The sequence below is a fragment of the Rhipicephalus sanguineus genome, unplaced genomic scaffold (assembly GCF_013339695.2).
Source record: "Rhipicephalus sanguineus isolate Rsan-2018 unplaced genomic scaffold, BIME_Rsan_1.4 Seq216, whole genome shotgun sequence".
Taxonomy (NCBI): domain Eukaryota; kingdom Metazoa; phylum Arthropoda; class Arachnida; order Ixodida; family Ixodidae; genus Rhipicephalus; species Rhipicephalus sanguineus.
The window spans coordinates 392,017-418,920 of NW_023614789.1; the positions used below are offsets into that span (position 1 = coordinate 392,017).

At 44.1% G+C, this 26,904-nt stretch overlaps 1 long non-coding RNA gene and 1 pseudogene across 1 annotated transcript; one reads left to right on the top strand and one right to left on the bottom strand.

Annotated features, from left to right (window-relative positions):
- Positions 1 to 7,870: 7,870 nt before the first annotated feature.
- Positions 7,871 to 15,834, bottom strand: LOC119376735 (out at first protein-like; annotated as a pseudogene).
- A 5,221-nt stretch (positions 15,835 to 21,055) lies between these two features.
- LOC119376754 (uncharacterized) lies at positions 21,056 to 26,779 on the top strand. Its single transcript, XR_007414617.1, has 3 exons — positions 21,056 to 21,067; positions 24,301 to 24,415; positions 26,623 to 26,779. It is a non-coding gene; the product is annotated as an uncharacterized LOC119376754 (long non-coding RNA).
- Positions 26,780 to 26,904: the final 125 nt, after the last annotated feature.

Sequence of the window (26,904 nt, forward strand, 5' to 3'; positions counted from 1 at the left end):
GTTAAAAAAGGGCATATTAAAAGAAGACACTGCAACTAATATTTTCAGTATATTTGAAGCTGAAAACAAGAATCCTGCTAACAAAATAATGCAATTATTGCCATTACAACCAGTTTCAGGGTCAAATCTACTGTAAAATCGCATGTAGTCAACCCCAACACTTTTTTTAATAAAATTCACTGATACATTGTCTACCCAATGAGTAACAAAGGCTTGATGATCTACCAACTGCCCTGCTACAACTCGCACAAATTTAAGCAGCAGTTGTATACATTACTTCATAGTAAACTCACTTGCACATTCCTTACCCGTTCAGAATTAATCATGATTGAGTGTTCTTATGATGTCCAAATTTATACATTATATCCCAAACTTGCAAACTTTGCAAAGGAAAAATTGGAATTTGCAGCAAGAACATCTAGAACAGTTCAGGAGATCCTTCACTGTTACGGAAATTAAATTCTAACAGATATACACCTCGTATAGTCAACACACTGTCTCGAAAATAGCATACTATTTGATGCATGTAAGAGCACCAGTTAATAGTTACACCGAGGGCCTTCTGATGCAAGACTGATTTCAAAGCAGTGATACAGGGAAATTCATTGAAGCTACGTAGAGAACCTCTTCATTGGTACCTGTAATTCACGTTATTTGCCACACTAAAGTGGCCTGTGGCATATATCTTGGTTAGTAGATGGTTGCCGTAGCATTCTATATGATGCCCTATAATATTTTTTCTTGTCCATTGGTGGGAACATTAAAAGTAAGCCTGAGAGGACGTAATATGCAGACACTACATGTGGGCTTCATGAAAGCACTTCTGTTGCAGTCATCCAGAAATAAGGGACGCTCAGAAGCTTGGACTTTCTCCGCATTGAATGGTGTGCTTCCTTTGGGCGCTTCAATGGGAATGAAGTTCAGATAAAAGTTTGCTTGGACATTGCTTAGGTCATATCAATTACAGGTTACTCTCGCTGAATCTTCTTCTTTGGCTACAGGCATTATGTGCTTGCAGATGTAGAGACTGCCTGCCATCCCATTCTTCAGACCGTGTTTACAAAGAGCATGAGCGATGGCTCGAGATATTATGGCACTCACAATGTTCAGCAACAGACAGTGGATTAAATTTAAGACCAAACGAATGATAAGCTATAAATACAACATCATTCCTACCAGCTTCACTTTAATCATGCATTGTAGGTTCCCTAAGTTTGTCCAGTGGCAAGAGTGGCTAACATGAAAACATTACATGTGACTAGAGATGCTGAGGCATTTGCAGTGGCCCCTACAAAATGTTCTCAAAAATGAAGAGCAATGCACAAGCATCACAATTAGTCGAGCTATGTATGAACACTGGAATTTAAATTATAGCAAGCTGCACTGGCTGCTTTGACAATGTGGTATGTCAAAAATGGGCAGGGCTGCACCTTCTGTAGCGAGCTGCCTAAATTGAAACAGCCCCCAAAAAAAAGGGCACTGAGGCATATCAGTGCATAAAAAACCTCTCAAAAGCAAGGCCATATGTTACTCATGCAACACTCCTTGTAGCCAGTCATGCAGGGAAGAACAACACTTTGTATGAAATGCCAGATGTGTAGCAGTACACAAACACATGAAACAATAAGCAACACACACCCATGTTATGTCTAAGCTGGCATATATCTGCAAGGACACAAAATATCGCTTTGCAAGTACATGTACAAATGCATTGCCCTTGTGTAACAGTCAACTTCTTATAATCGAAACTTGAATGGCTTATGATTTTGACCATACCAAACCAGTAAAAATGTTTGTTGATCTGCGATATTTGTGGTGCATTTTTTTAAATGGTTAATTCAAGCAAGGCTTTCAGTTACATGGAACATCCTGCTTACTTGGTGCAAGCGGTATAAAAGATTTGTAGCTTGTGTGGCCAAGAGCAGATGAAAAGAGACATTCATAGACGTCTGAAAAAAATAAGGTTAACGTATACTACAAATAATTGTGCAAGTCTTTCCTTTTAACAAAACCTGCTATAACAGAGAACTAATATCTAAACACGCGACGAATTTGAGTATCAACTGCTCAAACCAAGTGAGAAGAACCGACCAGCAAAGTCTCAATAGTCAATAATAATAATACAGTTATTAAAGATCAAACTTAGGTCAACACTAATTTGAACAGACTAAAGGTGACAGCTTTACTGAGCTCTCAACACATGGCACTAGGCTATTCTCAACTATACTGAGCTTGTAGCTCAACAACAACTACAATGTCAGAGACATACTGTGGAACATTGCTGTTAAAGAGTAAAATGCTACAGTAGTGCTCCAAATGCAGATATATGAGCACAATGGAAACAGTGTGTTGCTCAGCACATGGAGCTAACTACACCTGTACAACCACCATGCACAGAATACCCCACTTCAAACAATGTCATGTACAGGTAGCAAATAGGTTGTGCCAGGACACATCATATTCATGATACTTTGCCACTGTAATATAAAAAGTTCAAACAGTGCTGAATATCTCATCACAGAGTTTTCACTTGCATGCATAGCCAATGGAAAAACTCAACTGTGTTATGAACAAGTAAACTATTGTGCACTGCGAGTGGTGGCCGGAGGAATGAACACCAGGGGCAGATATCTTCATGTCTACGATGAGACAAATGCCTAGAAGTCTGGACCAAGCCTCACAGACCTGGCAAAGTGTCTGTTATGCCAGCGGTACTTTAAGACCAGGAGTGTGTTTACTTCGGCACACTTACAACAAAGGCACGGTGAGACTTGTAAGATTGCAGAGTTGTGGCATTTAGGAGATATCAATATAAGTGAGAAAAGCATAGATCCAGGCAATCACTCACACACATGTGGCCCACAAGCTTTACACCGGTCATATCTTACAAATTCTGAGCAAGAATCTACACACAGAAGTCACTTTTTGTTGTTGTTGTTGTAAGTACAAACACACATTTGTTGACTTAGAAGCCTACAAGTGGCAGGAAACCATAGTTGTTACAGTTCCTCTGCAGGAATTCACTAACACATGGCCAGAGTTGAACATGCTACCTCGCCACACTCCTTAGGCGAGCAACTATAGTGCTCATATCGTGTTGCAATTTTCACATTTCAAGTGTTAGCCATAAAGGACCATTACATAAAATGAGGCTTACAGGGGTTTGAATGAGAGCTCGTTGGTATGGATCCTTCTCCGAGAGAAACACATGATGACAGAGCCGTGCGTTAAGTAGCACTGTTTTTCTTCTAGATGGATAAAATGTGGCACATTTCTGTTTTTCTGTGTACTCCATGCAATTCCGAGACTTCTGTCTTAAGAATGGTGATATGATAGGTACATGTCTACTTGTACTGACTTCAGGGCTGAGCACCTCTCACATGGCACGACAATATCGCTAATGTGCAGAGAGTACCACATTTGGCCACAGAAACAGCAGTGCAATCAAGCCCTTCATTCTGCGATGTACATAATGCCAGCGATGCTCACTGAACTGCAGAACTTTTCACACTTCTCTACACACAAGCACTGAGGCGCTGGCAACCTGCTTTCACAAATAGCATTTTCGGTTTGTCTCAATCTAATGCCACGACAGCCACGTAAGTAGAAAGCACAGCTACTCTCCCTCCTCACCCTCAGGCAGTGCAAACATGCTGTGAGTTTGTGAATATGAATGCTGGGCATGTATGAACCTTCCGGCTAGAACAAAACAGGTGTACATAATCGTCCATGGCATTGCCATACAGAAGACTTCAGCATAGCATCGAGATGTTTATAATTGTTAAACTAAGCACAGCAGATGGAGTACTTTTATTGTGACAGTAACAGATGGCACCATCACTGTTTTTCTGAGAAATGCATATTTTTTTTTTTGTCGGGAATAGCAGACATGCCTTCTCATTAGTTCTGCTCCCAGATATGATGGTTAAAATACTTGCACTATGAATGTCAGGATTCAGCCAGAAGTGTTATGTATAGCTGACACTGATCTATGCAGCATTTGATATGCAAATGCAAAGGTGGGCTGTATGTCGTTTTCCTCTATCCTAGTGGAAATTAACAAGCTCACACTGTGTTGAATGAAATCAGTGTAAATAGTTTTAAATTAACTGTTACATAATCATTACAGGCACACATGTATAAATAAATGTACGACCTAGAAACATCACAAGACGTGACATTGGTGGTTGAAGCGGCATTCCACCTACTGAAAGATACCATAAAATTAATTTTCCAGAATCGAACAGCAATGTGAATGTTTTCTTCATCAGTAGCGTTGCCATAAATAAAAGCTCCAAATAGTGTAACTAACGACCATACCTGTAACAGAAATTTCCAAAGATGTTTTGTCTACGACAATTCCTATAGTTTTGCTTACTACTATCTTCGCTTGTACTTCATGTGCAGTTGGAAGCATCTCTTGCTTCATTACTGCATCATATTCTGTTCCCCGTTTTCCTTTAGTCAACTACGCAATATGTTTCTCACCATCAACACATTCGTGTGACGATACCTTTCATGATAAAACACTCTCAGTACACTTGCCACAAAAGTAAACACAAAAAATGATAGCACCAAGCTTAAGCTCTGGAAAAAGTAAACTTCCCCATCATCGCATTGGGACTTATTGTGTGCCTTTCCATATCGATGAATTACAGCATGCTCAACTATTCAGGCTGCTCTAAACAGCATCAAATGAACAAAGGCAAAATGCAAAAGCTAGAAATTTCTGTTGGCAAGCAATCTTATGACTTTTTCGAAACACGCACTTGCGCTCTCGCATATCTGTTGCTTCACTATGCTGCATTAGTAATGGAAAGAATCTGTATGGCGTAGACGATGCATCTACACCGTCCACATCCATACATCTACAAGGTATGGTGTAGATGCATCACTTAGACAAATTCTGCCAAAAATATCATCCACTGCAGCAGATAGATTACTAAAAGTGGAATCTCTTGCTTGATATTATAGGCTAACCAAACCAAGTGAGAAGAATGGTCTGCTATATTGGAAATCGTGTTGCATGCTGATCTGTTGTAATGGGCATCGACTGACCTGAATTACAGAATTTCATATATCACTGTGGCTGAATAAATGTTATTAATAAGAATACTGGACGCTGCCTGCCAAATAAACTGTGCCTATGTGGACTGCTACAAGCAGTTGCTCACCATTTATGCAAGTTCTGACCCGTGATCACTGCAACAATAGCGTTGCATCAAGTATTTCATGCACTTGTGTGGAAGACTACGTGGACAATGTTGGCTTTCGGCTGCAGCAAAGGTGCCACTCATAACAGATTTCTCTGGCTTTTTTCCCTTACAAATATGGTCCAACGACCACTAAGGAGCACCCTCAGACAACCAGGAACTGGGGCGACATGGCATCTTTCGCTCATCGATAAGCTACTTATGTAAATGGAATTCCAACTCTTGTATTCTGATTCGTAAATTTCACCATTTAAACAGCCCTAAGAATGACATTCTCTTGTACTTTGCTTTACAGACTGCCCAATATTCTTCAGACACTTTGAAGCACCCTTTTTACCTGAAAAAATCATTTGTGACCATACTGCAAGACGACAGCATTTGCAAAGAGAACTATTTAAAAATAAAAAAGTCTGCTGCACACTGAATCCTCACACACATCACTCTACACTTCCACCAAAAGTAATCAAAAGTTTTCAGTGAAAAACTCAACATTGTGACATTTTCTCTTTTCTTTTCGCCCTTCGTCATTTGCCTTTTTCTTGAATCACACCAAGGGTTCTGAGTTTTTCTAAATTATTCTGGAGCAAACACTGAGAACGTCTTTTATTTATATATTAATATTTTTATAGGCACAGCATTGACAAGCTTCCACAAAGCCATGCTTCAGTGTACATGAAATACAGCAGCATTTTTGCTGAGTATTCTATATTGCAGCGATTAGCTCTGGGATCAGACTTGGAGCCACAGTTATCAATATGTCCTGATGAAGGCACACAGTATGTAAATGCTTTTTCAAATTCTGTCAGATTCGTCTTAAAGCACAGAACCTTACTTGTGCCCCAAGACCTTTCCATGCACCAGCTGCATCACACATGGCTTAAAGGGATACTGAACAAAAAATTTAAAAAGCTACGAAAACACTTGCATTCGACTCGGACGACACGACTGTTCCTATAAACAGCGTTTATTTCACGTAATTTCGAGCAGTTGGCTGTATTTTTAGTGGATTGTGAGAGCGCAGCGGCTGCACACCAGTGCGCTTGTCGATGGCCGTGACGTCGAATGCTCCAGCAAGAGGGGGGCAACCGGCACGCTCTCTCCTGCCCTGCCACTTCCCTTTCTCCACCTCTCCTCTCAAAACACCTTCCCGACCGTGAGAACACGTTTTGAGAGAGATGCGGGCAGCGGGTGGCGGCTTGCGATGTCGATTGGTAAGCGATTTTGCAGCGAGCACGGTTGGCGAGTCAGTATCCACCGAATTTTGCGTCACTTCCTCTCTAGTTTGCGGTGCGGCCGCTAGACGCGCCAATTTGCGAAAAATGCATTAAATTCATTATTTTCTGCTTGTCTCTGGCTGAAATGAAGGTTGTTTCAACAAATTTCAGCACCCAATCTTTCAATTGGGCCATTTATCTCGGCGGCGAAAATTTTGTTCAGTATCCCTTTAAAGGCAAGTATGTTTCTCTAGCCACTCAAGGAGCCAAATATTAAACCGTTTCCATACGAACTAACTTACAGTCGACTCGCAGTGATTCATACAAACTGCTAGACTTCCTGTCATGGTCTGGGTTCATTGCATAGCCATGCTGCTTAACAAAAGCTCCAATGCTCAGCCGAATAGACCAAATACCGGCAATTTTTTTGTGTTCTTGTGTAGGTTATGACAACTGTTGAATGTAAAATGCCCTATTTGCCACTTTGGATTCATTTCAGACCTTTTTCCGAATCTCATAAATGCTAGCACATCACCAGCTCTACGCACTGTGTGTTTGATCATGACATGCCACGAGTTGCCTGCAACATCGCCTTACAGGCGAATTACAAGAACTGTACAAAATAAAAAAGTGTTCTGCTCTACACAGTGTAAGTGTAACAATTATGCGTGCACTAACGCGAGCACAGTTGCGATTTGTAAATGATTAGTTGCTTTGAATGTATGGTAGCTTCCACAACTCTTGCACTTCACATGTACACTACAAGCACCAAAGCCAACAAAAATAAAATCACGTTGAGACATCTTGCACACATTGTTAGCAATGTATTATCCTTATTTCACAGCTTTTTGGGGCAGAGCAAGAGCTTAGTGTTGCACCATGGCTAACCAAAAGGACATTTGTAGAGCACTGAACAATGGCAACATGGTTCATTAACACTTTTCATTTTAAAATGTTATGAGTGTTAGCAAAGAATCCAGATGGCAGAACTGCTTACCAAAGTTTTGATCAGTTTCACATATTTCTTCACATCACTTCAGGCTTTGTAAGAGACATAAAGATATGCCTATTCATACGTCTAAAAAAAACAGTCGTCTTGCCTCAGGGAATGTCTTCATACATGTAGTATCTCGTACTAAACTTGTCATGACTTTATGTCGACATTGTGACAACCTTGCAAATAACAAGTGAACCTTGCAACACTGCTGTGCTTGTGCATTGACTGGGCTTTGGCCATGCTCAATGCCTACTGTATACCCTTTTGAGCTGAGGGAGGGTCTACAGCAGCGTAGCTGTAGAATTGAGTCATAGAATTAACGGGAGTCGACTGTAGAATTCTACCAGCTGCATCTCGGCCACAACTAAGGCTGGGAATGTTGGAGACTGTGCTTGCCAAAGCTTTGTCCCTAAGGCCGCCTATGGTGGGCAAGCGACGCCCAACCATCAGGAAGCAGAGGCATCGTCCCAGAGGCACTGCATGCGGTCGGTCACGGGAAAGCGAAATTCTCGGCACTTGCGGCACGAGCGAATGCCGCAGCGGAAGGCAGCACGGCGTGCGTCACGGCACCACTTGAGGCCACATGGAAACCAGGCAACGCACAGCTGCAATGACAGCCACATGGGCCAGACGTCGTGTGAGACAGGGCACCACAGCGCAGCCCCGCAGCTGCTTCCGTTGTTCCTGGTGCCGGCCGTACAGCAGTTGCCAGCAAAAGTGGGTCCTGGCCAGACGCTGTGTAGAGCAGACACACATGAGAATATTACACGTCTGCTTATTTTCACAAAAGCTTCACATATTCTCATGTCCACAAATTTCCATTATGGTAAGTGGTGTGCATGAATCCAAGGGCTTCCAGCTCTCTCACACAATGTTGACCCAAGGCTTGTAGAATGAAAGCAATTGAAGTGGTATGTAATGTAGAAATGGCTGTAAGCAGTGGCTTTGCATGCCCCTCCGAAACTTTTCCATTCTGCATGTGTGTGTGTGTGTATATATATACATGCACACATACAACACATGCACGAGAGTACATAAAAGTTGGTAGAACCCCCCCCCCCTCCGCCACCACATACAAGAAAAGTTTCTGGCTATGCCCCTGTTTGTAATATATTTAAGTTCCTTCTTGTATCTGAAGCAGTACTGCCACAGAAACATACTACTTTGTAGATCTCGTGCAGTCAAACCAATAAATACAGAGTTGCTGGCAAGTGCATTAGGAGAGTGGCACTACTAGTTCTATTGGATTCATAAGGTGGAGGCAAACTGATCAACAGGAACAAAAGCCTCATTTTTGGTGTCAATGTATCGGCAAGGCGACTTGCATCATAACCTCTGTCACGGAACTTCCACGTGCCAGTACTACTCGTACTCTTGTATGACTTTTGACAAACACAGTGCGGTGCTGGCTTCCCACAGCACTGATTTGCCTGCTGCAATTCTATTCTCAACTGTCTATGCACAACATGACCAAAAGGAAATGGCAAGCTCATAGCCTGACACATTAGAGGCATGTGACACGTGGTCATATAGACAAAAAATGTCGCAACAAGCAGTTTGATAAGCGAACTTCGATAATCGCGTCAGGTGTGCACCGAATGGTCAGCTCTTCCAAAAGAAGCAAGAATTGCTCGGACCTTGGCGTGCAGGTGAAGCAGCCCATGCCTGCATGTCCCCTTGTCGAGCGAAGGTCGCCTGGGGGCGTCGGCACACAACGTGGCCACATGCGGAGAATGAGGCCCGCACGGGACAAGTCCACACTCAGGTCCAGCTGCACCAGCTCACGGCCACGGTCATCCTCAGGTTCCCGTTCAGCCAAAGGGTTACGCTATCACACAATGACAAGTCACAAAAGGTAGGAGGCACAATACTTTCACAGGTCTTTTGAACACACAAAATGTATAGGCTTACATGCTTGCAAAAGTGTACAACTTTGGGCTAGTTGGTGTTGCATAGTTTCAAGGAACGACAGTGTGTAAAACAAGGACAAAGAGAGAACGAACGACAAAACCACCGCTGTTTATTAAAGTTCATTTCTTTTACATGCTTGCTCGTTGAGGCAAATTTAACAGCAACCGACCCGACATTCAAGGTCGTCCCCTTCCCAAACTGGGCGCTTGATGTTAATGTGAAGTTCCTACTTCCTTTTAAGACAACACGAATTCACCTATGAGTGTCCTTTGAAGATGTTGATTCATAGGCATTGTTGATCAAATCACAGGGTTTTATATCATGCTATTAAAGGGCTGTTTGATGCTAGCTGTTCAATACCCAGGGAAATCGCAAACTATTGAAGCTACTGAAAAAGTTCTACTAGATATATTGAGCATATACCACTTGCTGTGAAAAGAAGCTTGATAAGGTAAAAAGGTGAAAAAAAAAAGTGCTCTTGCAATGTCATGTCAGTTCCTTATGCCAGCTGGCCAAGATGTTATGGATTTTTGACAGCATGTACCCAATCTATTTATGACAAAGTTTCACTATAAAGAACAAAGGACCTAACAAATCTGGAAATCTTTCTGTAAATTCAAATACTGTCGCAAATACAGGGGCTGTTGTTTTGGCATAAATAAAGGTGAAGTAGGTATACATAGCGCTTAGTTTCATTTCTCCCAAATGCCAAATTTAAGTTTTGAAACCGGTTTATGAACGGTTTTGCTTTATCACTGTTCATCGTTTCAAGCCTCCATCTTCCCACAAACTTCTCTCTTGTTTGAACCACTTCAAGATGATTTTGCTTTCTTTTAGAGTGTCCTTGTAAAGAGTGTTAAGTGATAGAAATTAATTCAGAGACTCCTAATGCAACATTTCTTATAGGCTGTACTGCCCTTGGATTTAAAACCTCATCATCCAACGCTCTGAAAGACCAAGGAAACCCACCTGCCGCAACTTGGACATGGCATCAACCGAATGAAGCCCAAGCGGTTGAAGCGAATGAGGAAGCACAGCACCTGAGGTTCCCTGTGACCTTGCTCTTCCTCGGCCAAGACCACTACCCGGAACACCTGCACCTCCTGTAGTAAGAAAGCTTGCATCAGCATGGAAACAAGGCATAAAGCCTGCTCACTGCCACAGTGAGAAATTAAAGACCCATCCTATACACTGCATTCGAGGGAGCAGCAGTAGCCTTATGCTGTAACACCACAAGATGCTTCTCAAGATGACTAGAGGCAAGGCCGAGGATGGGCCAACACATTCAGTGAGGAGAAGCAAGTGAGAAAGACATGAATGAGATGTGGGGAGCTCTAGCCAAAAGATAAATATCCACTTTGCTAACCTGCACAGGAGGAGTAAAGCGAAACAAAAGGTAGAAAAAGAAAAGAACAAGGAGGTTTAAAATAACGCTGTCGGAATGAGAAATAATGGAGAATATAAACCAGCAGAAGCATGCGTACAAGACACCATTAATAAACAAGTGGGACTTCTGACCATGTGATATATCTGTGGCTCACACAGTTACTGCTTCAGTTTTATTTCAACAGCCTCTATAACTTCTTTATCACCCTAGCAAAAACGCTAAACTAATCTTTGCATATCAACAAGCAAAGTGTTACAACTGCAGCACATGGAAAATGTGGCAAGATGACTAGCCTTGACAATCTGCTAACTATACTTCAGTTTTTCTTTAAATATCAGTTAAGACCATGCATGCCTGCAACAGCAGCTCCTTTTCTAAAGTGGATGTCAGAAAGAAGAACATGTAATAAAGGAAATGTTGACAGTTCTGCATCTCATCTTTTTATTTTTCTCTCCAATATGTTTTGTTTGATGCAAACCCTGTCTCTTTTGTATTTTTATTGTATTTGGTTAAATTTATAATGACAGGAGAGTTCAATTAATTTCTCCCCTCCTCAATGTATAGGCTCAGACCACCTCTGAGAGAGTACAATAATTCAGCAAAATGTGCTAATTATAGCAAACGTTACTCTATCTGAACCTGTTGCAAGAAGCAAAAGTAGCAATAAGGAAGCAAGGATAATGTGATACAATTCAATGGACCACCTTTTTAATGAAGCTTAGTGAAGACTGCCTGCTTTCATCTTGGACAGCCCTTCCCCACATTAAGAGTTTCACATACTTCTCCATGAGCCTGACATGAACATGGTGGCAAAAGATGAAGAGAAATGTGTGAGTGCATGTCATCATGAATGACTGCTGCACAAGCTGAGAACTCCTGTGGCCATTCACAACATGGAGGAGGATTCACCACACAGCATCTTTGAAAATGGCATGACCAGAACCAGGGAGGCAGTCAACAGGTGTCGCCTGCAGCCATGATTAAGTCTTTATTGCCCCACTTCAGTATGTTTCCCAGATGACGAGGTACGAGTGCTGTTTTGTCCACAGCCTCAATTTACCTCGTATACGTAATGCACAGTCTGATGTATTGACATTTGTTGCTACATAAGCTCTAGGTATGTGTTATTTTTTCTTCGATTTTTTCTCATTTGATTCACGCTGCTTGTTTTCCGGAGATGTCCACTACCAACTTGTGACAAGTACCTCAGTAGCCCACGTTTCAATAAAAGTACTTGTCTAGTCGCTTTGCCAGGTAGCCTGTTGTGCTCAGTCATGCCACTCAGAAAGTGAGCTCATGTGCTTTCTGCTATGTAAGCAGAAAGCTATGCTATGCTGCAACACACCACAACCGACACCGACAATATCTTTTCCCACATCAGCGTGTTTACTCTTAGCAAAATGTCATTAGTACAAATTCACATCATGCCATAAAAGCCCACAAAACAGAAAAAAAAAAGCAAAGGCTTCTTACAGATAAAACAACATATGAGGCCTGCAAGATATCTAACTGCTCCACTGATGCTACTGCATGGCGTTAAAGGCGACATTTTTTGTAAACCATGAACAAACAACAATAGTAGTTGACCTAAAGAGCTATCTATAATCATCATTGTTCCTTTCACAGCTTTAGACATTTTGCAATTTGCTTTAACAGCCTTCAGACTTGACACTTCGTATAATAGCTTTTTTTTGGTACTGCTATACTAGACTCTAAAGCAAGAGTCAGTGCTTGCTTTCTAACCTCTCTTATTTTATAACATATAAAAGTTACTATGTGCCATAGTGATGTAGGTATTCTTTTTAAATTTTTCAAGTTAAAAAACATTTTGCTTACTTTCTTCAAGTGTGCAGATTTCAAGCATCCATTTTGGTTATCGCACCATAAAAACGTTTTATATGCATCTTTCGTCATGCCGGTCCCCTGAAATAAAATTACAAATTCATTTCATAGCAGTAATAACGATACTGAGACATTACCTACTATGGCGTTATGTGCTTCAAAATTAACATACGCTATATAAAAAAAACGGGCGAGTGAGTGATGGTGGAAAGGCCTTCCATGGTAGCCGCAGTGTGTGTGTGTGCGTGCCATGGTTTTTTATTTCTGATCACTGCGGTCACATTCGTACGACGTTCCTAATAAAAAATACAGAAATATAATGTTATCCTTACAGCATACATAAACCACAGCACATGTAGTTATAAGAAAGGGAAATATGCACTACAAAATGCTATGTCATTTGTAAGAAGAAATGGATTGGAGGGCCTGTTATACACAACCACAAACAAACCGATGAAGTCAAGGGGGTGTAGTTGGTAGCTTTAATTGAAGTGCACTGTGGTAATACAAAAAAAAAGGGAAATGAAAGTGGACAAAGGACATACTCCTGCCTGGGACTAAACTCGCAGTTTTGACATTACGTCATATGCGATGCACTACCAATGATGCTACACGGCGGCCATTTCCCCTGCTCTTTTTGGTATTTCTGCATGTGTAACCTGTGAGCATAGGCCAGCGCTGCTTGTAGTCATGGTAGCAAATGTGGAACATTTCTGTCTTTAGGTCGGATGGTATCATGTAGCACATGACTCTTACATGCAGCAACTGACCAATGAACCTTCACATACTACCTAAAGACATCAAACCTGCTGGGGTTGAGACCCTCGCTATGAAATGACTGAAAGAAGGGAAAGGAACCGAGGGGCTTGCTTTTTAGACCCAGCCATATGAAGCCAACAGATATTGAAGCCAGTATAGGGGTTTATTTATACAGTTGAATATCTATTTAACGAGGTGATGACCATGCTCGAATTATTTAATTAACCGAGAAATTCGTAAAATCGGAAAGGAATTTTCATTCCTTACAACGTAGCGACACTCAAAAGCTACCGTGGCATTATATTGCCACTAACCTACTCATGCACATTTAAAAAGTCCGCTAGGGCGGCCCAGACATGGAGCCTCCCATGCTCGGGTGTGATTTGGCGCAATTTTGTACGCATTCTTAAACGAGCGAGAGGCAGTCCTTCTATCCAGCCACCGCGAATGGTCAATGTGAACCATGACAGACGTCATGGCCCTACATTGACCAATTGCGTACGGCTGGATAGAAGGGACTGCCTCCATTCGTTTTAAGAACGCATACAAAATCGCGCCACAGTAGACAGTAACATCAAGCTGTGACAGCTGCTGTCATACGCACACAAGGAGATTGATAGCGGTGATTGCGTGAGCAGGTCAACAAGCAAGAAACTTGCAAGGAGACAATCAGTGCCGTCCTTGCATAACCATGAAGTAAGGTCAGCAACCATTGTTGTGTTGCTGTAGGAGCATTTCACAGGGACACTAAAGCACCACCACCCCTAGCACAATTCTGGTGCGCTAGATGTGGAATGTTGAGCCGGTTGTTTTCATATAGCGCGTCCCATGCAGCTTCATTACAAAAGAAAACTAGGCTCGTAGACTAGGGCCAATAGACCTTTCAACTCAACAGCGTTGGAGTGCATGCTCGAAGAAAACCTCTGTGGAAAATTAGATTAAATCACATTTTTGTGATTTATTCAGGAAAAGCTTCGTTAATTCTCAAGTTTTGCAGCGAACTTGGGTTTTAAACTCGGTTTGCACAGATTGAACACTGAGGAGTACCTTCTGTGGCAATGGAATTTTCTTCGTTAGAATGGGCACTTCATTAAATCGGTTTTCATTTGATCAAGTTTTAATGTAATACTTCAGTCCTTGGCTTCATTAGTGTTGCCTTCATAAGGTAATGTCACTTGTGCATCAGTTGACATTATGCACTGTTGTAGTTTCTTTGTACCTTCTCTCTGTGAATAGCATGACAAACCAATGAAACATTTAATGTCCTACACAACAAGCACAGTTTCTCTTTGAACTGCATATGTGGCAGCTACTGCAGCACAACCTTCGTGCAAGCACCTTTCCAAGTAATTACGCGAATGCATTGGGTTTCACATCACTTTCCTCTAGCACTTTTACGGTCGGAGCCCTTCGTGTGTGAACGAGCTTTGCCGAGCAGAGCACACATCCACCACAATGCAGGCCTGGTGCCAGCATCAATCAGCAGTAGTCACATGGCATCTTGGACTAAACGCAGGTTGCTCAGAACAGCACATACATTGTAATCAATAGGGCACCGATGAAATGCTGCACCTACAGGTCAGCAGCCACGTATCTACAAGACGAGTGATGAAGATTTTGTCACTATAAATGCATCATTAAATTTGTCCCAGCTAGTCCATAATCATCTGCATGAAGTTTTTACTTAGCAGTGAAGTAAATATAGCACAGCTAAAAATTGGAAGCGTCACAACCGAACCACATACTTTACTTGATGGTCACATTTTGTGCGACGGGGAAATGATTTTTTTTTTAAATCTTAGTTCTAGCTACTTCGTTGTGATAGCAGCAAACATTACATGCGCAGAAAAAATAACAGTTACATGCAGACATGGTCATGTAGGTGGAATTATGAGCGACTAAATTCAATTGAGCAGAGACCGAGATTTGCATAGTAGTATATGAGCTACTTATGATGAGAGCAACGAGCACGGAGTCGGCTACGGCGCCCTTTCGATGCTCGTTTTGTTGTATCACCTTTTAGTCCGACTTGATCTCCCGTCTGCGACCGCCGTTCAACAACCTGCGTACATTTACCTCGGGCTTCAACATGCGGCTTCTCTTTCGCAACCCGCGCGCGTTTTCAGTAACAGGGTGCGCACGCCCTTTCGCGAGCGGCGCGGTCCCGTCCACTGACCGCACGGAAGTCGATGAGCTGCGTAACGTGCGTGCCATCCGCCCTTTGGAACTCGAGTGTGATGGTCTCGTCGCTGGTGTTGGCTAGCAGCCGCTCGCGGAGCAGGTCGCCTCCCGCGTTGCGCACGTTGATGATCAGCTGCGCCGGCGTCGGCTGCACAAAGCACGCCCAAAGCAGCACCACAGCAGCCGCTGGGCCCATCATGAACACGTCTAGGCTAGCTACAACCGCTGGCCACTCGCTGCATCCTTACCACTTATCGCCTTCTACGACAACCGTACTTACAATATGAAACCACGCAGGCTACAGAAACGGAAGGCTTCGCCTTTCGCGTTTTTGTTGATACGCTTGTGGATTTTGCTTAGCTTTCGACTTGGCTCGCGATGGCTGCGTTGCTCTTTTCGTAAACGAATAAAAGATAGGTTTTTGTTTAATTTCATTCGAGTGATTGAAACGGCACAGACTAGAGTGTTGTACTAAATGTAGATTACATAAGTTTGTTTTTGTGTGAAAATGAAAGCGTATGACACGACAGTGTTGCGTTGCAACAAGTCGCGCCAACTATGGTCCATAGACTCCATAGGCATAAACAACGGATACGGGAAGATACGCATGTGTGACGCAACAGCAGGTTGGTTGCTATGCCAGCTGCGGGTCGAAAGCACAGTTTCCCGCGGTAGCTTCAGCTTCGGCCCCTTTAGCTACCATCAGACGAAACCACAGTCTGGATCTTGCTGTTGGCGTCATCGTGACTGCCGGCCGGACGTGTCGTCGAAAGGATGCGCGTTTAGTCACTGGCGTAGCTGTTATCGCCTATAAAAAATGGTGAGCGGGGGAGCCCGTCGAGGACTTGCGCTACCTCTTCGACTCGCTGTGTGTCGACGACGAAGGCTACGAGTCACCCGATCACGACGATGACGGCGACGCGAGTCCCACAGTGCGGCGTCGAGGACCCCTGCGTCGCGATACAGTGCCCCGGCCGTGCCCGTATCGCTATGGCAGCGCCGACGACTGGAGCCCTCCGTCCGACTGCCGGCCTTCGTCGGTCGACTCGGCCGTCTCCCTGTCTCCGCCGGCATCGAATGAGACGATACGCACACCTCGAGCAGCGGCGCTGAACTGGATGACGGCGACCCGGAAAAACGGCCAAATTGGAGGCAATATTGAGATTCCTACATGATGGCGAGCCCTCATCCTTGCCTGTTTCGGTTGAAGAGATCAACTGTCAGCCCCCACGATTCAAGCCTATCTTGCCTCGAGACAGGTACCACGTGCTATATAGTTTCTGAGCCCATTGGTTTTTGTTGTCACCTCCATGAGGAGGAATTGACCATGGTTCGCGGTGGAAACGTACCGGAATGCCTTCCTTTCCGCGAACTTAGGGTTGACAGAACGACGTCACGGCTTCTGTTATCAACAGCGTATGGTCTGCGTTACCTGTCTTTAAATATAACATCAATAAAGACTTAAAAAATAACTTGAAATCGATCGTCGCAATTTTATGTAATCTCTAGCGAATAACGAAGAGTTAGGCAAATCACTTGTTGATAATGAAGAAAAAACTATTGAACATGTCGGCCTCCCTGTAGCTCTTCGAAAGGTTTTTTTTTTAAAATCATTGACAGCTTTTATATTGACTGATTCATTATCATAATGCACACCACTCGCTCCATCTTCAGATATCACTAAGTGATGAATAGTACACGAAATGGCTGGCATAATCGGACCAATATTGTTCATGAGCGGAAAAGGCACTCAGGGAGAGGGCACGAGAAGGGGCATACAATAGCGCTGACCAACAACAAAAAGTTTATATCAAGCAGGCTTATTTTTTAAAATTATTTAAAGAGTCCTTACAGGCCTCGTTAGAGGCATTGGGTAAGGGGCATCACAAAAAATGAATGATCACACATAATGAATACATATGGATGAAATGGCTCAAAGCACTCATCTCCCTTTTTAAAAACATTGAAATATTGGCTAACAATAATTGTAGAGGCAAAAACAGAAAAGGAGTAGTTCAACGCTATAAATAATTAATACAATTTAGAACATCAACTGATACATTTCGTACACGCGCAGGTAATGCACAGTAAAAAAACATACGAGTACAATGAATGAGCAAAAAGAAATAACGAACTCATACATAGAGAGGTAATAAACACACACAACGAAAAAAAAAGGTGTTATACATTTTCGAGGTTATGTGGAGGAATGTGAGATGATGAGTTGAAGAAATTTATCAGGATTTTTTTCGGACACAGTGGAATCAGGAAGTGCATTCCACAGCTGAATGGCACAAGGAAGTGCCGACGAATTGAATGCGTGAGTGCTTCCATACATGCGAGTGAAACTGAGGTGATTATGTAATCTGCGAGATGTGCAAGATGAAACTTCAAGCCGCAAGGAAGATTTTTACCATGTAGTGTACCACTTGCAAGAAAGAAAAAAAGAAAAACAAAGGACATAGGGAGCGAGTCTAAAAGTATGGTGTCGACTCCATACTGATAGGAATATTTCCTGTCAAAGGAGTGACACAGAAGGTGAGCTTGCGCTAGCATTACCGCTCTTTCAGATATAAGGGCTTATATACGAATTGTGTGCACTCGTCATGGTATTTTGATACTTCAGCATGTGCATCAGAGAATGACTGACAGCCATGTTGAATGCAAATCTCTTGCTTGCTTGCTGACCTTGTTTGTCTGACACGGCATTGCCCACAAGAGAGGGATCTGTTGTGCCGACTGCAGCTTCTGCCACTGAGTCTAGGTATAAAAAGTCTCCTCAAATCCAAGGCCACCATTTTGTGGTGATGTGGCTCAATTCTATGCTAGCCTAGCCCACTGCTCACGGCCAGTCACAGGTCGTGTCTAGGGTTGCCACCTGCCCGGTTTTGGACCGGCCGGGCCGGTTTTTTTACGAGGGGCCGGTCGCCGGTCCGCACCTAAGACCGGCCGTCATTGGCCGGTTTTTCGCTCATCGTATCCCGAGTTTTTTTTTTTTTCTCCGTGTTGACCGCACGTGTTGACTGAGGTATTCCACCTGCGCGGTCGGGAAAAAGACTGGGGAAGAGAAAAGACGGGCGAAACGTGACACCTGCGTCGCCGCAACGACACCGTGTGTCGATTCCCTACATCGCCGGTGCCAGAGCACGGCCGGTCTGGAGGCGCGCGCTCGAAGGAGCGAGCGCGCGGCCGTGGCCAGAGAAGCAATAGCCCGTATACTGAGAAAGGCAGGGGCCGACGTCGCCCACAAGCCATCCACCACCATCGGCAGCTTCATCCCTCGTCCCAAAGATCGCGCACCTGCGGAAAAAGCTCAGGGCGTCGTGTACCGGATCGCGTGAGCCGACTGCCCCGCTTCCTACATTGGGGAAACCAAGAACTTCCATGAAAGAATGCGGCAGCACAAGAATAACCTCCGTCAATTGAACCGAGAACGGAGCGCAGTAGCAGAACACTGCGAGCGGTTTCTCCGTCCCGTCGACGCGGTGATTCTGGCAAATGAAAGGAACCCTCGCCGGCGGCTCCTCCTCGAATCCTGGCACATTCAGCACAACAGGAAACACCAACCGCTCTACGGGGACATTGCCCTCCCTCTCCTGCCACCGATCGATCGTTGGAACATAGCGAAAATCAGTATCAGTAGTTAGTTACGTGCTTCGCATCATGAGCACGGATTCTCCGCCTTTGAAAAAGCGTAAAATACGTCAATGCACGCTACGGAAAGAGCGGAGATCTCAACCCGAGTACGAGAGTTGGCTCCTGCCCACTGTGTGCTGCTTGTTTATTTGGCTTGGTTTTTGGCTCAATGAAGCAATGTTCCGTTAAATGTCACTGCATGCCGGAATTGACATAGCGTCTATTGTTCAACATTATTTTGATCTCCTGTTAACCCCCCCCCCCCCCTTCGTCGAAGGGCCGGTTTTTTTTTCGGTAAAAGGTGGCAACCCTAGTCGTGTCAGTACCCCTTTAATAAGGGCCAAGGGCTTGCAACACATGTAGTTAGCTTAGTTTGAACAGCTTTGTCTTTTGATGTGAATTCTGGTTGCTAAAAGTAGCATCCAAGGCCACCTTTCCATTGTCACTATACAGTACTACAACATAGCGATCGTTACAATAACAAAAAGTAAATATGTCCCGTTTGTTGCATGTGAATTCTTGAAAACCTGACTGCCTGCAACAGACAACAGAGTTCATTCGTTGCTGCCCTTTTGTTGACATGGGATGGTCATGGGGTGTGCTGCACTTGCACAATGTTAAGGGGACTGAGAACCAATTTTTATGATACCAGTTTTCTTTAGTGCAGCGAAAGGCTTACCAATCAGTATGTCTAATCATGGAGCAATGACATGGGAAACACCATGAAACATTTTTTGTCAGAATTGTTCAATCTGCAGTGCCGATAAAGGCATACGTGTAAACAGTAATAGCTGAGTGTGATAGCGGTGCGTGTCCATGCACTGTGGTTCGCTGCACATGCATACACGCCACACGCATGTGCCGCAGCTCGACATGGTTCCACTTGTTGCCCCGAAGGCAACGCCGCGCTTCTCAGTGTAACTCCTTTTACATTGTAATAAGTGCAGAATACAGCAGAATGACGATATATACAGACTGTAATTCTAAGCACGAATTATGGTGCGCCTAAACAATGGCAGACTGCATACAGCAATCCGAATGACTCATTCACGCAGTATCAAAGCTTGTTGCCAGGAAACACGATGTGCCAGTTTTGTTACTTCAAACACAGTTAGAAATACAAATCCTATTCAAATCACGAAAAGAATGCTAGATTCTGTCACTCAAATTTAAGCTTTCCACTTCAATCCGCTTGCGACACATTCTGGCCTAGAATAACGAGAGCTGAGCTAGTTGGTAAGTATTCATTTTAAAAAGACAGGGCGTGCAAACAAGGACACAAAAAGAAGTCAGGACACCACAAACGCCGACTAACAACTGAAGAGACGCACAACGGCTGAAAAGAAAGAAGGCACGAAACTTATCTCGCATGCCCATGCAACAGCGAACCTATCAATCCGGCACGCGTGACGTTAACAGTTATATTCCACGTAGACCGTCACGCGTGCCGGATTGATAGGTTCGCTGTTGCATGGGCATGCGCAGATAAGTTTTCGTGCCTTCTTTCTTTTCAGCCGTTGTGCGTCTCTTCAGTTGTTAGTCGGCGTTTGTGGTGTCCTGACTTCTTTCTTGTTCCTTGTTTGCACGCCCTGTCTTTTTAAAATGAACATTCTGGCCACTTGTAAGTCCCTTTAACTCTTACAATGCCTTTTGAGTACTTTTGAGAACTGGTACAGAAAAATTGCAGCCTAATTGAAAAGAGACCTGCAAATTGGGGGAAGTGTGCATTGACAAGTTTGGTCTCCTCTACAGTGTGTGCAGGGACACGGACCCTGTGAGCCCTCCTGCCAAGCACCCCAATCCAAATGGCCGCAGCAGTCACGTCTGCGCAAGGCGCTGCCCCTGATTGCCTGCAACTATGCTGCTAGCATTGTTGCAAAGCTGCAAGCCAACGGCACTCTAATGGCTCGAGACTCAAAGGCCGCACGTAAGGAGAAATCAAGGCTTTGACAGTGATGTGATGTTGCGCCTTGATGTGCCAATAGGTGAAACCTGCTATACATTTCATAAAAAATTTCATATTTACGTCGAGTGTGTGCCAGGATGACATTTTTACGGTCTTGCAGAGAGAAAGAAGGCAACAGGTGCTCCAAATTCATATTTGAGTTACCACTGTAATATTGAGTGGTTGGTCATGGGAGAAGACGGGTGAGTGTGCTATGTAGTGAAAAAACCTCTGAAAGACCAATAACTACGTTCACACAGAAAACATCATTGGATTGAGCTAATGTTATAAAGTGAATAACAGTTGTCGCCTCTTGATGACTCAACTTACCATAATGTCAATGATTAACCATCGTCCGCCATACACCATTGCCAATCCGACCACATTGCCCAGCCACAGAGGCGATCACAGTGTCTTGTAATGGCAGCTTAAGCACCAAGCGCATGCCCCAGCTGTGGTACACTGCAGCACTGTCGCTACCCAGAGCAATAGCACTCGCAGAACATTTGCCTTGTATAATAGCTCGCGGAACGTGAAAACATGTAAACTTGCAGCTTCACAAGTGCTTAATGTGCGGACCCTGATGGTGTCGCCCGGCAAGGGGGCAGAGGAGGTGGTGAAAGCCGAAGTTGCCATTTATTGAGGTTTGATTAGGGCTGTGACTGCTATGATTGCCATTTAACTTGCTTATGATTAGGGCAAGTTGAAATGGCTGGCGGCTTCGCATGCACTGTCTTCTTGCATGCCCAGTGTCGGAGTCGTGCGAGTGCGCTGTAAAGCAAGTGGCAGCATGAAGTCTTTGCTTCTTAATGACAGCACTTTTCATTGTGAAAACGTTGTGTAAGCAACAGCTTGCAGTCATTAGGTGAAATCTGTTCATGTTAGCCTGTGAACAATACCACGCTTGTCTAATTAGCAGCGAATGTGTACTCCAATTATGTGGTTGATAAGCATAGTCCTTTGCTATCTATCAGTGCTCAACTACTGGGTGAAATGTGTGTGGGGGAGCAGGGGGCCTTAAATAATTGCTAACAGACTCTGCCTTACGAAGTTCAGAGTTTTTACCACAACTATGGGCTGTCCAGAGAGCCCAGGATGCGGCGGTGAGGCTAGGCCTCCCCGTCCCCACATGGGAGCGCCCGCGGCGTTGCTCTAAAAGAGTAGTGTTTCTCAGGGCCTAAATAAAGTTCTGTGTCTGTCTGTCCGTCCGTCCGTCTGTCTGTCTGTAACTGCAGTTCTTTGGATTTTCTTTGTTTCATTGCAGCAGCTTATTTATACCAGTTTAGTGGCTGTGCTAATGGAAGCACCTTTGTGTGATTCAAATGTACTTGAAATTGGAAATCAGTTAGCTTCTCAAGTTAATGCTCCCTCCTAACAGTAGAACCCTTGAAACAAGGGGTCTGATTTTAGACATTGAGTCAAGCTTCTTGATATGCTTGTTATGCAAGCAAGCCATGTAACTGTGCACATTCCCCACTTCACTGGGTGGCTCCATTATGAAGGACATTTGCAGCAACTGGCACCGTGGTTGCCATAATTTCGTGACTTTATTATCACACTACAACATTATGTGATGAGAACTATGATCAACCCAAATACTAACCGTTAAAGAGCTGTTTCGCAGAAATTCTAGTGTCGGGCATCGGTGTCGTTGGTTGTGAGCGATAAATTAGTGTTGTCCGTGAGCAAAAATCGAGAAAGATGCAAATAAAATAAATAATAAAAATCTTCGGTTTGAGTGAGAATTGTACCTAGGCCTGCTGCGTGTCAAGAAGGTGTTTATCACAGAGCCACGCCATTGTTTGAAACTGCTTCGGAAAAAACACTACACTCAGACCTTGACATAACGAACACAGATATAACGAAGTAAATGAAGAATAGTCTTGTCATAGATACAGTGTTTAAAATATATGTTTATAGCAATTTTTGGATATAACGAACTTATTTTCATGTCAGATGTGACTTTGTTATTATGAGGTTTGAGTGTATATGAATGTCATGTAGTGGAGGACTCTCCTTAACGCATGTAATATCGCGTGGCAGAAGCATAGAATCGCACCAGGCATCAAAACATGTGAATAGCGCAACGAGTGGGTGTTGAAAGGCCGACCCATGACAAAGCACTCGGACATATTTAATCATCAACAACATAAGCAAAAGCGTCAACAAAGTGAGCAGCTGAGTAGTTCATGTGGTGCCTTATGAACGCATAGTAGGCACTTCACAACTGTTCTTGCAGTAGGCATTCTAGGATAGTTTGAGATGGCCAATGTTACACTCACAGACATTTGTTTCCTTGTGGCACAGTTGAGGCATCCACCGAGACCTGAAGCCAGGCTAGCAGTCAAGAAGGCGATGCGCATGGGACCCGATTACGCTATCGCGTTCTACTCTTGAAGACGAAGCTCAAGCGTGCTCCAAATTTTTATCTTCAACGCAATAATTGATGGTATCACACCTCTTGTGAAATGCATAACTTGCAGTGACTCATTGTCGTAATTATTGTTTGGAAGGGAAGCGCACACCATATTTAGGGCTGAGGGCATGCCGGCCTTTGAAATTTATGTTTTAATGGGTGGTTAATAGCTTATACTGGAAAAAAGGATACATCTGCCTCATAGTGTTCTGTTCAATGAAAAATAACAGGAGACATTCCATAAACTGAGCCAGAAGAATGTTTTTTGTTGAGCGGATATTTTGGGCTGCAAATTTCAGCTAAGTAAGAGCAGATTGTCGTAGAGGGCTTTTAAACAAATGGGCATAACATTAAGAGACGGGAAGAGAGCGGAGTGGATTAGGGAACAAACGGGTAGCCAACATTCTAGCTGTCGTTAAAAAGGAAAAGTGGACTTGGGCAGGCCACGTAATACAAAGGACAGATAGCCGTTGGTTAGTTTGAACAATAGGATGGATACCAAGAGATGGGAAATGTAGCTGAGGATGGCAGAGTGATAAAATCGGGAAGTTCGCAGGCACAAGATGGAACCAGCTCGCGCAGGTTAGGGGAGATCATTGGGAGAGGCACTCGTCCTGTAGCGGACATAAAATAGGCTGAAAATGATCAAATGTAATCATTCCAAATGGAGAACTTTCATACTTGGGCCAAACAATGTTTTCTTTCCTAATTTTAGCACCGTCAGTGAACAGGTGATTTTTTTGGCTACTCTGAGATCTCTTGTCTACTTTTCACATTTTGGACCTGGCAATCCTGACAGGCACGTGCATGAAGCTGTGGCCTCTGGGAATCTGGCACTGTTCTACAAGTTGGTGGCACGCCTTCTCCGCGACAATGGCAGCAGGCTCCTTGAATCGTGTGACCACGTTGGGCAGGTGTGCTAACTTTTGCCATTTGTTTATTACCATCTCTTAGACAGTGTGCTGTAGGAAATGTAGTATGTTGTGCACAACCGCATCACATAAGCAGTTCCATTTTATTACGATAGCAATTATATGGACCCTCCAGGCGCATTTCTGGCGTCACTGTCGCTGTGAGGTTCTGTGTAAAGTGCAAATCAATAACATCATCCTGCGTGTCTCATGTTCTATGTGCAAGTGAAAGCGTGCAATGGCAGCCGACAATCATGGTTCCAGCAATGGCTCTTGCATTTTTGGGTTTCACGTCTTCATCCTCATTTTGGTTTTGCTATAAAAAGAATAAACATCACTGTCACTGATCTCGTTAATTGCGATGGCAATCGCCGGGCAGATTCCAAGGGCTGGCGTCTCGGCCCTCTGAAAACGCACCACGAAAGCGCGGACAATTTAGAGTTGGTCCTTTTAGTGCGCCAGCGAACGCCGGTTGTGGTCCAAAGACCGAGTCAGAGCCGAGAGTCGATAACACAAACGAAATATATTCTCAGTTAAAGCAGTACAACATCACAAAGACACGCACACTCGGCTGGTACCAGTAACAACTTCACGATATCACTCAGATGGTGTTAACACAACGGGAACTAAACAAACAGATCACATGCTACAATGCAATCTCATGCATTACAACTATTCAAGGACAGTTAAAGTCCTGAATATACAACGGTGTATCCAGTCCACAATTCTTGGATGATACTTGAATGCTTCTCTTCAAGGAAACTCACGTCAACTCCAGCGGTGTCTGTCGTTGTCCCTTCCGTCGACGTAACTTGTCACGGCTCACACGGCGTCGTCCTCCAATTCTTCCAGATCGACGATCGACTGACCGCGCACCATCATAAACACGTCTTCTTTGGCTGACGGAGCCACACTCAGCATAACTTCACCATCTCCGGGCCGACTGACTCACTCGCTAACTGACTGCTCGCTGGTCGTCGTCGCACGCTTTTATCCCTTCTCCGCCGGGTTCCCAGATGCTTCGGGAGGGTTCTTCGGCGTGCAGTACATCCAAGGCTAGGAAAAGGGCGAGAGCTTTCTCGTTGGTTCGAATCGCGGCGGCGTCGCTCGTCGATGCGTCATCCCTTCCCTCTAGAAAAATCCAGGCTTTGCCGGGCATTTGATCTGAGACTGCTAGTGGGCGAGGACGATGCGGCGCGTTGGCGTCTTTTGATACTTGTTTTTTCGTCGTTCGCGCTTATTGGGCGAGTGGCTCTTGCTGTTCTATCTCGCTGCTGTTTGAAAGTGACCGCACGCACGCTTTATGGACGTGCTCGTTTGTGACAATCACTGAAATGATTCGTGACCAACCAAAATTTGTATTTAGTTTGCTATAACTGACAATTCGCTGTATCAGTATTCATTATAATGAGGTTCAACTGTAGATATTAAGAGGGAAAAAAACAGACCTGGGCAAGTCACATCGTAAGAAGTACAGATAACTGATGGTCATTTAGAACATTGAAATGTACTCAAGCGTTTCACGAACATTCGTGTGGCGAGGGAACGTACTGGTAAAAGAAAAATGTACACTCCCCAATGTAAAAATGAAAAATGAACAAGGTATCGATGTTTCGGGCCCCGTAGGGGTCCCTTGATCACAGTGAGGAAGTCAGCATGGACATGCGGTTATTTATTGGTGAGGTGATGCAGCGTGCAGGTGTAATATCTCTGGCAGATTGCTGTGGCAGATTACAGGTCAAAGGGAAATCTGCCAGAGATGTACACCACGCTGTGCCGCCTGACCCATAAATAGCCGCGTGCCCATGCTGACTTCTTCATTGGGATCGAGCGACCCGTACAGGGCACAAAACGTCAATGCTTTGTTCATTTTTCATTTTTACCTTGGCGAGTGTGCGTTTTTTTTACCAACACTGAAATGTATACCGAGAGACGCAAACATGGCCCAGGACGGCAAAGAATTAAGTGGAGTGACGAAATTAAGAAATTTGCAGGCAAAATTGAATCGGCTCACACAAAACAGGATGGGTTGAAGATCATTGTGAGAGGCCTTTGTCCTGCAATGGGCATAAGACAGGCTTATGACGATGAAAGGATGCGCCATGCAGTACCTCCCATAGACTGGATCGAAAGTAACACCAATGCTGTTGTCAGTATGAAATCAGGTTTTTCTTTCTACATTGGTCCCCTGGATGTATCTGTTTGTGCAGACAGCACTGCACTATGCGTGCATGCTACGGCAGGAACTCGTAGTGGGCGTGTTGTGCGAGGCAGGTGTACAGCGGGACGTGCGAGATAAGGACGGTGCCACAGCCATGCACCTGGCTGCAGAGCGAGGAGGCCATTCCTGTGTTGAGCAGTTGCTGGCACCCCGTGCCCTGGCTCAGTCAACGCCCAAGATCTCAAAGGTTGGCAGCTGTTCTCATCACATCGGCTGTTGGCTTGTGACAAGAGCCTCTTAAGGGACACTAAAGTGAAGTATTAAATCAGTT